General features: G+C 36.0%; 1 protein-coding gene and 1 pseudogene across 3 annotated transcripts in view; both read right to left on the minus strand.

Moving 5' to 3' along the window:
• Frmd5 (FERM domain containing 5) overlaps positions 1-15,757 on the minus strand; it is a 303,923-nt gene that overhangs the window by 243,780 nt on the left and 44,386 nt on the right. The window lies entirely within an intron of this gene.
• LOC113183500 (ribonuclease P protein subunit p25-like protein) lies at positions 11,424-13,678 on the minus strand (annotated as a pseudogene).

Genomic DNA, 15,757 nt, shown 5'->3' on the forward strand with positions numbered 1-15,757 from the left:
CTATGGTTAGCTACTGCAGAAAAGAGGTTGAGGGATAAACATGCAAGTAGGCAGATAAGCTAGGAGACTGTTGCTAGTTTGGGACAGGGATGATGATAGCCAAAGAATCTGAGTCCCCAAACTCGTGGTACTGAAAAACTACACAAATGTGTTACCCCTACAGCCACTCTCAAAAAAAAAATTTTTATAACTTATTCTCAAAAAAAATTTTTTTTACAGAAACCTAGAGATAAATGTTTTTCCAAATAGAGGAAAGGTAGATTTCAGAAACTAGAAGCCAAAACAAGCCCACTACAAACAAAATAAGTCCAACTGTTTTTTTGTTTTGTTTTGTTTTGTTTTTAAGAAATAGCTGTTTTCTTTTCTTTTTTCTTTTTTTGCATATTTTCTTTCAGTCCTTATTTCTATGCATACCTGATTTTTGTCCATGTAATTATAACAGACACATTTCTATTACTAATTGTTTTAGATTTCACTATCTTATAAGCATTCTCTTTGTGGTAACTCTGCCATAATTTTTTGTTACTGCAAATAAAAAGGAACAAAGAGAAAAGTTTGTAGATGAGGCACAAAATTTTCAGAGTATTTCTGCTTATTTCCTGAATGATATTTTCACAGTACTCTTTAAAATACAAATCTGATACAGGTGAGTGGCAACAAATTATTCGAGGAAAATTATGAAATGAAACATTTCTTATCAGAGACATATAATAACATTGTAATAAAAGCAGAATGTCAGAAATCCTAGAGCCCTTTCATAAAGACAACTAGAATGAATATATTTATTGTATAAAAGTATCTTTCTAGGGAAAAACTTTCTCTCTCTCTCTCTCTCTCTCTCTCTCTCTATATATATATATATATATATATATATATATATATATATTTACTAGGTATAGCAAACTATGATCAAAAATAAGAGAGTAAGATTCATTTGAAACCAGTTGATATTTTCTACTTTTGATCATATTAGTTCATCATAGTCTTCAAAGAGCAGTGGTAGAAAAATGTGTTACATCTTCTACATCTTCTACATTTCCTTAGGCAAATTGGTTTGCATGGGATCTTAAATACACATGGTCTTCTTTCTCCTTCCCCAATGATAAATGCCATTATATTTCAGTTTTATAATGTTATGGTTCAGATAACTATGCAAATAAGTAGTGGTATTACATGTCCAGGACCAAAAATAAATCATTTTAAATTGGAAAATATTATAAGTGACAGAGAATGCTGGGCAAGGTAGCTGTACTGATAGTAGGCCACATTTCATGTACATGTATTCCTGCACCACTCATGGAACACTGATTTTTTTTTTAAAGTACAAATTTTAAAAGTGAAATAATAGTTCTTGTTATTAGTCAGAGTTTTGTTAGTTGAGGGACTTAAAAAGAAAACTCTAGTATTTGAAACAGAATCAGATTTAACTTTTAGGTGCTAACACTTAACTACTAACAAAACAATTGGAAGGATTGATGAGGCAGGTTTTATGCTAGACCTTAAGGAATGAGTCTCAGAAGCCACAAAGAGCTGGCAGACCAAAGGAACTATCACCACTACTGTCATCAGAAAGCTTAGGAAGCAGGGACACATCCATGTGCCAACTATTGAATACAGCAGCACCACCCAACCAAAGTCCAGGAATTAGGTAGCCACTACTGTGATTGTTGGCCCCAAAAACACATAGTCTTAGCTTCAGTTAGAGACCAGGAAGTTGCTGCCAGAACTGTTGGCTCTGGGGAACACAGCCCAGGATTGCAACCTGGGGACCAGACATAGCAGCCAACTCCAAGCCCCTGGAGCTGCACTAGCAAAATGGCTGTTATGTGTCCTATTACCATCTCCCCACCAACTCGGCTCTGAATTTAAATCTCACAGAAGTAAATATAATTAATACAATCAGAATCACAGCAGAAACTGTGGATGGAAGGAAGCCCATAGGGTAATTTTTACTTTCCAGTCTCTATAGTACAGGAAGGCACATGGGATGGAAATTAAGAGATGCTGAGTTAGCCTATCTACTGTACTATATATTCCATAGCCACTTTTCCAAGAAAAAAAAAAAGGCAATAAATTATTTTAACTCTATAATATTATTTTATTTATAAAAGATATTTCCAAGACTGTAATTGGAACAGAAATAGAAAGCAATGAAGGAGGCCCAATGGACTCTACGTCAGGATCCAGGCAAAAAGAGCCAGGTTTAATGATAATTAAAAGTGCCTCACTTAAGGCAGAAGACTAAGGCCAGGCTTGTTGCTTAAAGCCAGGGAGTGGGCAGAACTCCAGAAATGGGACTGAAAAAAAAAAAAAGAATATAAAGCTGTACACTTAAAGAGGTAAGAGGAACCAGAATCCAAGCCATCACTAGCTAGCATGGTGGCTAGGCCTGCACTATCACCATCCTCATGATGATCAGGCATCCCAAGTCAGCTGCTAGAACCAGACAGAAGCAACCCTACCACTAGACAGGATAGGGTACAGCGAAATGAGTAATAGCTCTCATTCAAGTTAAACTCTCTACCAAAACTCTAAAATACATAAAGAAAATTAATACCATAATTCCCCAAAAACAACTACTGGGAGATGAGCTCACTAAGGAAAATGAGAACAATCTAAAAATTACCTCAAAAATATTTAGAATCCTCAAAGAGACAAAGGAAAAAATAGCCATAAAATGGAAATTCAGAGTACAATCTCATTACCAATCAAGATAAACACAAATGGATCACATCTAGACATCTCATAATGAAACTGAAGAATGTCAAGGTGCATTAAAGAAATACTTAAAAAAAAACAATCACACTGACAGCAGCCTCTTCATCAGCAATAATAGACACCTTGGTATGTATAATGCTCAAAATGTTAGAAAAAACTTTCGAGTTAGAATTCCATGTTCAGCAGAGCTATCACAACAAATAAAGCAAAATAAAAGTATTTCAAGACTTAAATGACTAGGAGTTTTCTACAGACTCTCAGTAAAGAATTAATATACCATAGGGTATATTTGAGAAAGAAGAGCCCAAAGGAAGAAATATATGCTAGAGATCCACAAATTAATAAAACTATATTATCAAATGTAGTTAATTAATAGATTATAAATAAAATAAAGTAGCAGACATAGATGAACCTTGAAAAACATCATACTAGCTCAATGGTAAAGAGGTTGCACAGCATGCTAGAGGCCCTGGGTTCTATTGCTCACACCATAAAAAGAAAACTTCATGCTAAGTGAAGGAAACCAATAATAAAAGCACATATTACATAATTCTATATACATAAAAAATTCAGAATAGACAATTTCAAGAGACAGAAAGTAGATTAGTGGTTGCATAGGACTGAGGGAACAGAGGGGGGAGTAGGAAAAAGGCCAGGCACTGTCAACAGGTACAGGATTGCTTTTAAAGGCAAAAAAAAGTGTTGTAAAATTAGATGGTGATAGTAGTTGTACAACCCTATGAACACCCCTGTATCACAATGACTTGTAGCTTTAAATGAGTGAATTGTATGATATGTGAATTTTATCTTTTTTTTTCCTTGTACTAGGGATAGCACCCAGCGGTTCTACCATTGAGCTATACCTCCAGCCCTTGTTTTTAATTGTTTTTTAGTTGTTGATGGACCTTTATTATTATTTTATTTATTTTTATGTGGTGCTGAAGATCAAACCCAGTGCCCCACACATGCTAGGCAAGCGCTCTACCACTGAGCTACATCCACAGCCCACCTCCAGCCCTTTTTATGTTTTATTTTAATACAGTGTCTCACTAAGTTGCTGAGGATGACTTTGAACTTGTGATCTTCCTGCCTCAACTTCCCAAGTTGCTAGGATTACAGGTGTGCCCCACCGTGCTCAGCAGAGAATTGTATATTAACAAAGCTGTTTTAAGTGGAACTGGAAAGGGAGATGTTCACATATACTAAGATCCTTTTAATCTTTGATAAGAAATTTTGTAGTTATTTATGATTGTTAAAATTAAGGATAACTATTTTAAGAAGAGAAATGTTTTCTATAGCTTTTAAAATCAGTAGAACAAAAAGATTATATTGACAACTTTATCAATTCAAGTGACAAAGTGATGCAAAAGAAAGTAAAGAGAAAAGCTACAATAAAATGGCAAAAATGAGTTCAAACCTGTTTCCACATATACTCACATATATACCCCCTTCCCTACCCCAATCTACTAAAAGACAGTCTATCAGTCTTGGTTAAAAAAAATCCAACTACACACAGCTTAAGAGACATGTCATAGGCAAAATAATACAGAAATATTGAAAATAGATGGTGAAAAATAGATCAGACAAATGTTAAGTGAAGGGAAGCCAGTAAAGCAATATGAACAGATAGCATGGAACTTAAAAAACAGGATGGAAGACACATTATGTAGCAATAACAATCAAGGTACTCTGAAAAGAAGACATAATGAACTTACACAACCAATGGTATGAGGCTCTCAAATGTATAAGATGAGAAAGCAGACATGATTAATAAAGAGAAACTGACAAGAACTACAGTTTCTGTTACCAGAAACTAATACACCAAAAGGACAAAAATTTCCTAAGTATATAGCTACATAGAGCATGGTAATAACTTTGATCTTATTATACACATATATACACATAGATATGCATATACAGTCATGCATCACTTAATGACAGGGATACATTCTAAGAAATGCTTTGTTAGGCAATTTTGTCACTGTGTGAACATCATTTTAAATTTATATTTAGACATATTTAAATTCAGATGTTATATCACACACCTGGGCTAAATGGTATTCCATACTGCTCCTATGCTACAAATCTGTATGACAGGTTACTGGACTGGATACTGCAGGCAATTGAAACAGTAAGTATTTATATATAAACACATCTAAAGATAAAAAAGATACAGTAAAAATGTGGTATAAGAGTAATACATAGAAAAGAACAAACTATAAAAAGCTTTAATAAAAAAAGAGTAATACCTAGTACATCTATTTAGTGCATTTAGCATGAATGGAACCTTCAGGACTGGAAGTTGCTCTGAGTGAGTGAGTGAGTGGCTAGTGAATGTCAAGGCCTAGGACACTGCCACATGCCACTGCAGACATTCCAAACATGGTCTTACACTTTAAAATAAGACACTACACTTTAAAAAATACTTTTTTCTTGGGGCTGGGGATATAGCTCAGTTGCCAGAGTGCTTGCCTCACATGCACAAAGCCCTGGATTCATTCCACAGCACCACCAAAAAAAAAAAAAAAAAAAAAAAAAAAAAAAAAAAAAAAACTTTTTCTTTATTCAATAATAAATTAACCTTAGCTTAATGTAATTTTATTAACTCTAATTTTTTAAAACTTTTTGACTCCATTGTAATAACACCCAGCATAAAACACAAATTATATAGTAGTACAAAATATTTTTCTTCTTAATATCCTTATTCTAAAAACTTTTTTCTATTTTTAAATTTTATTTCTTTTACTTGTCGAAACTTTTTTCTTAAAAACAAAGGCATGAACACACATTGGTAGAGGCCTAGACAGTGTCAGGACCATCAATATCATTGTCTTCCACCTCCACATCCTGCCCCACTGGCGGGTCTTCAGGGGCAGTCATTATATATGGAGCTGTCATGGCCTATGATAACAGTGCATTCTTCTGTAACACCTTCTGAAGGACCTGCCTAGGGCTCTTATTGATAAGGTGTACCTCTTTTCAGAAATATCTCCTTATTGGTTTGCTTGGTTCATTTCTAATGCCATACCTTTGCTTGTAAAGCAGATACTGTACTATAAACATTCCTCTCTGTTGATGAAAACCTTTTGGCATCTGCATTTTTATCCTTTTTGACAAGCTTGTCAAGGCTGCAGAGGCTTCTGCTAAACCCTTCACTGTACATTTTCTTGGAGGCTCTTCTTTTTCTTTTACTTCAGTCTCCTTCTCTCTTTCCTCTTCTTCAGCTACGTATTCCTATTTCAGTTCTAAATACTCCTCATCAGTCAATTCCTGAGAATCACCTCTAGGAGCTCCTCAACATCATCCTCATCCACTCTCATTTTAAAGTTTTTTGCCAATTCAACCATAGCCATGTTGCCTTTTGCAATCTCCTCTTCGCTGGCAAATATTTGAAGTTATGGACAAACCTCTTGAGTGTCTTCATCCAGATGTCATTCATACACTCCTTGTTGGCATCACTTTAAACCCAAACAAGGTTCTTGATGTAGTCATAGATATTGTCATCAATTCTTCCAGTGGTGCATCGGTATTTTCTCAGTTTCTCTCAGTTGCAGCAATAGCCTGGGGAAAGATCCTGCAAGGTAGCAGGGCTTAAAAGCTGCTATAACTCCTTGATCCACTAACTGTATCAAAGAAATAGTGTTGAAGGGAGAAATATCACTTTGAGATTGGTATGAAGAGCATCAATAAAAGAAGATATGCAGGAGCTTTATCAACAATAAGCAATCTATGGAAATTTTTTTCCAAACAATACTTCTCCATTGCACTGGCATAGCAATTCAGGAGGCACCTTGGAAGAGAAGCTGGGTCATGTGTGACTTCTTATTGCTCTCTAGTACACTGGCAGTGGAATTCTCGCTGTGCCAGATCACAAACGGTTTTAATTTGTAGCCTGCACCGTTGCCCCCAAGCAAAGACTGTTATACAGTTCTTAAAAGCCTTGAAAGCCAACACAGACATGGCATTCATGTTCAGAACAGGGAGTTTTCATCATATTTGAAGATTTGCTCTGGCAAGTAATTTTCCTCCACAATCAGCTTATGTGGAGTTTCCAAAAACCCCTTAGCTGCTTTCACATCAGCACTTACAGACTCACCACTCACTTTTCATATTACATAATGAATAACAATTCTTGAACTGTTTACACCATGCAAAGTTAGCAATAAATTCACCACTGTGGTAGAGGCCAGCCTTTTCTTTCAACATCACAAACACTTCCTTCTGGCCATGATCCTCAGGGTGCTGAGAAAGGTCCTCAGGGTCTGGTCTGTGACCCAGGTTATCAGAAGCTTCTCCCCATATCAGACACAGGCAATTCTTGAATTTTTGTTAACCTCATTGCCTTCAACAAAGCAGACCCTGTAATAAGTTCCAGCACTTTGTTCTGGTGCCTCAAGATGGTAGCTATGGCAGAATGGGATATGCCTGGCTAGTGAGGAATAGCCATCATTCACTTTCTACATCATAGTCTTTATCACATTTAATTTCCTTTCCAGGTCAATCATGCAACATGGCCTCTTCCTGGCAATGTTAGCAGAAGATTTTGTATACTCAGGCTGTGATAATAAACAACTTGAGATCAAACCATGCAATCCAGAGGCATATAAACACAGAGACTGCTGTCAGTCTAACAGGCACACTGATTAATAGGAAACCTTTTTTATGAGTAGGAGTACACTCTAAAATAATGAAAAAAAAGTTTAGTATAGTAAAAAACATAAATCAGTAACATATTTATTATTATCAAGTTTTATGTTCTGTATATAATCATATTACTACCTTTATATATTAGGTTTGTTTATGCCAGCATCACCAGAAACAAGAGAGCAGTGTGTTTTACTACAACATTATGACAGCCACAATATCACCAGAAATAGGAATTTTTCAGCTCCTTTATAATCTTATCAGACTACCATTGTATATGCAGTCCATCATTAATCAAAAAGTTAGTATGTAGTTACGTATATTCATATTCATATACATATATAAAGTGATATAAAACACTATACTAAACAGAAAAAGAACATAAATTGATTTTAAGCACACATAAGGTATTTATAAAAATTTACTATATATTAGTCCTCAGAGGTGCATTAATTAATTTCTAGAAAAAAATATCATACCAAACATATTTTCATGCATATTATAAATAATTAGAAATAAATTTTAAAAGTAAATAGAGTCCTTAATCACATGTTAAGAAAATAATGTGCTTAAAAATAACTCATAGGGAAGAATCAAACTATTATGAAATACTAGAACTGAACAGTTAAAGTACCACATATTAAACCTGGGGTAAAACAACTTCAAGGTAAAGAAGAACAGCCAAAAATAGAATAAAGATGTCCATTATTATCACTTTTAGTCAACATTGTTTTGGAGGTCCCAGACAGTATAATAAAGTAAGAAAAAATATATATATATAAGGCCTAGAATTAGAAAAGAATTATAAAAACTGTTATTATTTGTAAACTATCATTACTCTTATTTTTTAAAAATTCAAGGGAGGGCTCAGTGGTAAAGTGTTTGCCTAGCATGTGTGAGGCACTGGGCTTGATTCTCAGCACTGCATATAAATAAATAAATAAATGTCCATCAACAACTGATAAAAATACTTTAAAAAATCCAAGAGAATCTACAATTAGAATTAATGCAGGGAATTCAGCAAGTTGCTAGATGGAAGATCAACTTATAAAAATGATAATATTCTTATACACCAATAAAAAAAATTTAGAAAATGTTATTTAAAAAATAAACCAGTTACAATAGCAACAGGGCAATGGGGAAAAAAAAACACACAACAAATGCCACAGGGCAATGGGGAAAAAAAACACACAACAAAATATGTATAAGTATATGTATAAGTCCCTGCCAGATTAGAGGACAAAATTTTATTTAAAATTTTTTTAAAACTAACTAAATAAAGGGCTGGGGTTGTGGCTCAGCAGTAGAGCACTTGCCTAGCACATGAGAGACCCTGGGTTCAATCCTCAGCACTACATAAAAATAAATAAAGAAAATAAAGGTATTGCGTCCAACTAAAACTAAAAAAAATAAATATATTTTAAAAAACTAACTAAATAGAGACCTATATTATGTTCACTAGAAATACCTGGAGGATAAAAATACTCTATTAAAAATTGATACAATTTCAGTAATAATGCTACAGCACATTTTTATGGAAACTGACAAGCTCATTCTAAAGTTTACACAGAAGAATAAAGAACTATAAATAGCCAAGAGAGTTTTGAAGAAAATAATATAATAAATTAATGTGATACTAGCACAGGGATAAACAAACAGATCAATGGAACATTATAGAGAATTCAGACAGTCAAATGCTATACAGAAAGTTGATACTGGACAGTGACAATACAAATTGAGGGGAGAAAGACTATTCAACAAAAGAAATGGGGATAATAATAACAATTAAAGGAATTGCTATACACAAGGTAAATTAGATCCCTACTATACTATAAAATAAAATTGATGAAAAATATAAAATAAAATTGATGGGAAAAAAACATATGAAAAGCAAAACTATAGAACTTCTCAAAAGAACTATAATACTACAGTTTCTTTGACTTTCTTTCTTGATACAATTTGTAGGCTCTAAATAATCCTTTTTGTTTTCCTTGAGGGTACTCTGTACTCAGAACTAAATTCTCCTTGTAATCTGGAAGCAGCAGGGATAGAGCAGAAGCTTCACTTTCCAATTCTGGTTATCAGACTGCAGGTGCCTATGGATTCCTAAGTTCATATTAGCCTTATTTGTTCACTCCAAAAAAGGATTGATGAACACCGCACTAGCTATCTGTTAAACAGCTAAGTCACTTTCCTACCAGCTGTACTTCAACTAAGACTCTCATATCCTGGGCTATTTAAAAAGTTAAGCCTCTTGTCCTTGTCTGCAGTGACCTTTTCCATATTTCCTTATGCTATCAAATGTATTCATTATCCTTCCCACACTGTTATTCACGAAATCAATAAGTATGCCTTCTACAGAAGCCTTCATCTGAAGAGCTGATTAAAAATGTTGATCAAGGAGCTCTAACAGAGAACACTAGAGGCATAAGAGAAAGCTTCCTCCATTGATTCATTAGTACCAATCCACTTAATTACATTAGCAATTAGTCCGCATTTTCCTCTATCCTTCAAAAATACTGTGAAATGTGGTCAACTTTCTGCTGAGTTTGGGCTTAGCTTTACTTAGTGCATTTCCATGATCTGTCAATCTACTAAACCTTTCAAAGAAGATAAATCTGGCATAACTTGGTTTTAGTGAACCCATGGTAGCATCAAGGAACTGTTTCTTCTCTTAGAAGCTCACAAACCAGTAATTAATGATTCTATAAGTATACTTAAGAAAACTTGGAACAAATTACAGAAGAGACCAGATTATGGGGACTCTACACATTTATCACCTAATTATTATACTCTCTATGGAAGACATATAATTATGAAAAATATGTTTCTCTACAGGCCAGAAAATGTCTTTAAAATCTATCATTCACAGAAAACAACTGATAGCTCTAAAAAAATGAAATATTTTGAGGTAAGGGGAAAGTTTGAGGAGAGCAATAAATATAAATTCGTAAAAAGTACTTTGATGGGGGCTGGGGTGTGGCTCAGTGGTAGCGCACTGGTCTGGCATGCATGAGGCCCTGGGTTCTATCCTCAGCACCACATAAAAATAAATAAATAAAGGTATTGTGTCCATCTACAACTAAAAAAAAGTATTTTAAAAAAGTACTTTGATGGTTTAAGATAAGAAAAGGAGGACTGGGATACAACAAGCAAATTCTGTGCTTCTTCATAAAAAGATGTAAACAATGTTTTAAAAAATATAAATGAGTTCTAAAATTCAGCTCCCAAAATAACATGGGAAACTGCCTGACCATAAAGGATGTACCACACAGTACACCCCAAAAACTGAACTGTAGAGTAGAAAATATTCTGCCACCCTCAGAGAGCTAGCCTAGAAACATTTCCTCAATTGATCTTCCTGTTGAATTGACACCAGAGTACCTATGAGATTTACTTCCATTTAGTATTCTCAGTGCTCCAGAAACACGACTTGTTCACTCTGGGAGTAGAAATCAGCTTTTTATAAAGATACTGTATAACACAGAAATGAGCATAAAGCCAAAATATTTTCACTGACCACAGAAAACCTTGAGATAGAATAAATATTTTGTGACATACCTTTCTAAGAGTTCTGTTAATAAGCAAGTTCTGTTAATAAGCCTTTCTAAGAGTTCTGTTAATAAGCAAGATATGAGAATTTAGCCTCAAAAGCCAATTTAGAAGCAAAGAAACATTTTCCCCCCAAATAAAACCTACACTAGTGAAATGAGAATGCATTACTGGATAGTAGAAAATACTATCTTGATTGTAGAGCACTTTTGTTTTCATCTGACAATGGGCAGGACCTTTATTTCCTACCTCTATTCTTAGAACTCTATTAGAAGGTAGATAAGATATACTATAGGCTGAAGGCAAAGCCTTTCTCAAACAATCCAGAAATCACACCACACATAGCATTCTTCATAGCAGTCTCTTCTCGTAGGCCAGAGGGAAGGGGCAGTAGGACTTCTGTGGACCCAAGCTGCATTGGGAATGTTGAGCAGTCACAAGGAGTCCTCAGAAAAGGCACAGCTATCTCAGATGTTCAGGCCTACAGAACAGCCTGGCTCAGCAGATCTTTAGGACCAGGTGTCTCGAGGCCTTCTTTAGGGTCAGGGACCACAATTCGAGCTGGTCATGGAGCCAGGCCAGGGGGTGCTCCTGGGGAATGATAGCCACATCATTAGGGTCCAGGGGGTCCCAGCTGAGCAGTACCCTTACTGCAAGCACATTGGGATATATTGTAAGGGGGTCTAGGCCCATGTCAGGTGAAGTTGGGATCCAGCTGTCCTCAGTATGCAGGAAACACAGTTTGGTGAACTGGCACAGGCCTGGAACCCTCTGTTTGACAATCTCAGTGCAGCTGACAGCCTTCCCTGTAGCCCAGCCAGAACCTGAGAACACTACATGCTGTGCACTGCCCCCCTCCAATAGACCCAGTGCCAGTCCCAGCAGGTTTCGGATTTTGCTGCCATCTTGGACCCATATCTCCAGGGTGTCAGGAGATAGCTGGGGCATTAGAGAAGGTGCTGGGAGTTCTACAGAGTAAGCTTTCCAGTAGTGCTCCACCCAGCTTGCTGTGGCATCTGTAAATCTCACTGCCCTTGGATCTCACCTCTGCAGGCCCAGGGGGACTCACAGTGGATCCTTGCAGCACAGCCAAGATGCCATGTCTAAAGGACTTTTTTTTTTTTTTTTTTTTTTTTTTTTTGTCCAACAATGCTGGGGATCAAACTTGGAGCCTTTTACATGCTGGGCAAGTGCTCTACCACTGAGTTAAACCCCAAGCCCAAACACATTTAACTTGATTATAAATGAGAAATGGGAATACACAGCATCTAAAAGCTAAAAATTGTACCCAGCATGACCATGAAAGCCCCCAAGAGCTCTCTCAGTGTCAAATACACTAAGCATTCAATAATTTCTTAATCTTTTGTCCTCTGCAGCCACTTCCTACTTCCTTTCCACCAGAAACTAAGCAAAAAGACTGAATCATAGATGTTACAATTATCATTCAATACTTTTTTTGCAGGGGACCAGTACTGGGAATTGAACCCAAAAGTGCTCTACCACTAAGCTATAGGATGTATCCTCAGCCCTTTTTAGATTTTGAGATAGGGTCTCACTAAGTTGCCTCAGCTGCCTAATATTATAGGCGTATGTCACTGCGCCCATTCAATATCATTTTCTAAGAGTCATGGGCAGAATCTGAGAGTTACCTGGGCCCAGAGGAGCACTTTGTGGTTCAAGGACCCCAAAGGATCCTAGACTACAACTCCTCTTTTCAAGGGTACCAGGAGCTAAATGTTTCCCATGAACTAACTTAAAAACCTCACCCACCACTTAAAGCATTAGATCCATTTACCATAATCAACCAACATTTGTATACCTACATAACTCATAAACATGCCATTGTTATTCTTAAGACTTTCCATTTATTTCTTCCAAATAAAATCCTTCTAGAAGCAATCCACAGAACATCCAGACCTTCTAAACTGGGAGAAGATTGAGGAAGCCCATGCTGCTCCCTTTCAGTGGCAGGCTTAAGGAAAGCTGGTGGTTGAAACCTGGCCAGAGACCCACTATCAGAGTTATTATTGAATTGTCCTGATAAAGTATTCTGGAGAGAGAAAACTCTTATTCTTCTCAGTCTGCTAAGATTTAAAATAAAAATTTCTGGGGGAGAATCCCAGGGGGATCATATATAAATTGCAGCAGTCTTTTTCTCTGTTTTTGCTCTTTCACTACTGATTTCTGCTTGACAAACCTATCTATAAAGGCCTCCTGCAAGCATTTGTCCTGAGGTCCTAATGCTCCAGGCCATCAGGTAGCTGGCTTAGCAAAGCAGCACAGAACTGAGTGCACCAGCTACCCACTCTAGGCCAAAACAAGAATTGGAAATAATCATCTGTTACAAAAACATCAACTTAGTGTGCCCATTACCTCCGTAAAATCCAACTTCTCTTTAAAAATCACTGTTTCAAGTAATGTTTTATTTTTCACTATTACAGAACAGTGTTTCATAAATGTGCTCACACCTATAAAACTGTCAGGGATTAATTTCTGGCGTCAATAAAGGAGTTTAGGGGGAAAAGAGTTTCAGTTCTTAGAATAAGGGTTGACAAGAAATAATAAATGGAAACTTAGATGAAACATATATTTCAAAACAGAAAATATGAGAGGAAATCCATTTCAGTGCAAAACTCCAACTCTAAGGAACTCAACAGTAAAAGGTCGCTATTCAGAGTCTGGAATATGTTAGCATATACTCACAGTTACAATTCTGATTGCCCACTAGCAGTCCAATTACGTTTAATAAGCAGCAGGGACACATGGTTACTAAGGATAATTCTGCCAAACTGAATGAGAAAGTTCAAGATTTAAAACATGTAATTTAGTGAGCATATTTAACCACTGATAAAATATAATGGGCCCCTTGTCTTTCATTTTAATCATCTTTATTAGAAGAAAAACACACCAAACTAAAGGAGTTTTCCATATGGAAGCAGCAACTTAAAATTGGAAGCTCTATTACTATGTAGAAAGTTAATACATTATGGCTTTGCATGGTGAGAATAGAATCAAAATTTCACTTTGAAGTAAACTTAAGTTGAAAGCATTATGTCTTTCAACAGGAATTTAAAAAAAAAACAGATGTTAATATCCAAGCATGGGGGTGCATGCCTGCAACCCCAGTGACTCAGGAGGCTAAGGGAGAAGGACCACAAGTTCAAAGCTAGCCTCAGAAGCTTTACCAAGTCCCTAAGCAACTTAGCAAGATTGTGTCTCAAAATAAAAAGGACCTGGGGTGTCGCTCAGTGGTTAATCACCTCTAGGTTCAATTCCTGGTACCAAAAAAATAATAAGTTCAGACCAGTAGCAGTCAAAGAAGCAGGCAGTCATTATTGTTGCACCTCCCCTCAATGTTGCAAACCCCTTCTCTTCTTCAGTGGAAAATGAAGCCAAAGTGACTTCCAATAGAATAGGATTAAGAGCCCAGAAATAAATAAATAAGGCCAAATGATTCCTGAAAAGGGTGCCAAGATCATTCAATGGAGACACAACAGTTTCTTCATCATGAGTCTCTTCATCACGATGCTAGGAAAACTGGATATCAACCTACAAAGGAATGAATATGAACCCTTACCAAATACCATATTAATGAATTGACTCAAAGTGAATCAAAGACATAAATGTAAAAACTAAATGATAAAATTTTTAGAAGAACCTGGCATGGTGGCACACACCTGTAATCCTAGCAGCTCTGGAGGCTAAGACAGGAGGATCGAAAATTCAAAGCCAGCCTCAACAGCCTAGCAAGATCCTAAGTAATTTAGGGAGATCCTGTCACCAAATAAATAAATAAATAAATGAAAGGGCTAAAGATGTGGCTCAGTGTGGTTAAGCTCCCTTGAGTTCAATCCCTAGTACCCCAAAAAAATTAGGGAAAAAAGTTTTAGAAGAAAATATAAGCAAAAACTTGAGGACATAGAATTTAGCAATAATGTCTTGGACATGACACCAAACGCTTAGGCAACAGAAGAAAAAAAATTGGCAATTTGTACTTCATGAATTCTTTTTTTTTTTTTAGTTGTAGATGAACACAATGTCTCCTTATTTTATTTATTTTTATCTGGTGCTGAGAATCAAACCCAGTGCCTCACATGTGCTAGGCAAGCACTTTGCTACTAAGCTTACAACCCCAGCCCGCTATATAACATTTTTAAACTTGTACATCAAAAGATGATAGCAACAGAGCAAAAGAGCAACCCTAAGGGTGGGAGGAGATATTTGTGAATCAAATATCTAAGAAGGATTAATATTCAGGATATACAGAGAACTAAAACTCAACAAAAAAGCAAACAACATGAGTCAAAATGGCAAAAAAGACTTGAATCAAAATTTCTCTAAAGATAAACAAATTGCCAATAAACACATAAAAATGTTCAACATCACTAATCATTAAGGAAATAAAAAATACAATGAGACATTATTTCACACCCATTAAAATGGCTACTATCAAGAAAAGAGAAAATAATTGTTGGTGAGGATGTGGGGAAACTGGAGCCCTTGTACACTGTTGGTGAGAATGTCAATGATACACAGATGGTTCAGCCACTATGGAAAACAATTTGGCAGTTCTTCAAAAACTTAAAAATAAAATGCTATATGATGCCCCAAAGGATCTCAAAGAAATATTTGCACATTCACGGTCATAGCACCATTTATTCACAGTAATTAAAACAAGGAAGCAACCCAATTTCTTTTGAGGGATGAATGAATAGGCAAAATGAGGTATACACTACAATGGGAGATTGTTCATCTGTGAAAAGGAAGAAAATTCTGACATATGCTAAAACATAGATGAACCTTGCTCAGTGTCTTCTATACCTGGTCAGTCACAAAAAGGTAA

The sequence above is a fragment of the Urocitellus parryii genome, chromosome 6 (assembly GCF_045843805.1).
Source record: "Urocitellus parryii isolate mUroPar1 chromosome 6, mUroPar1.hap1, whole genome shotgun sequence".
NCBI lineage: Eukaryota > Metazoa > Chordata > Mammalia > Rodentia > Sciuridae > Urocitellus > Urocitellus parryii.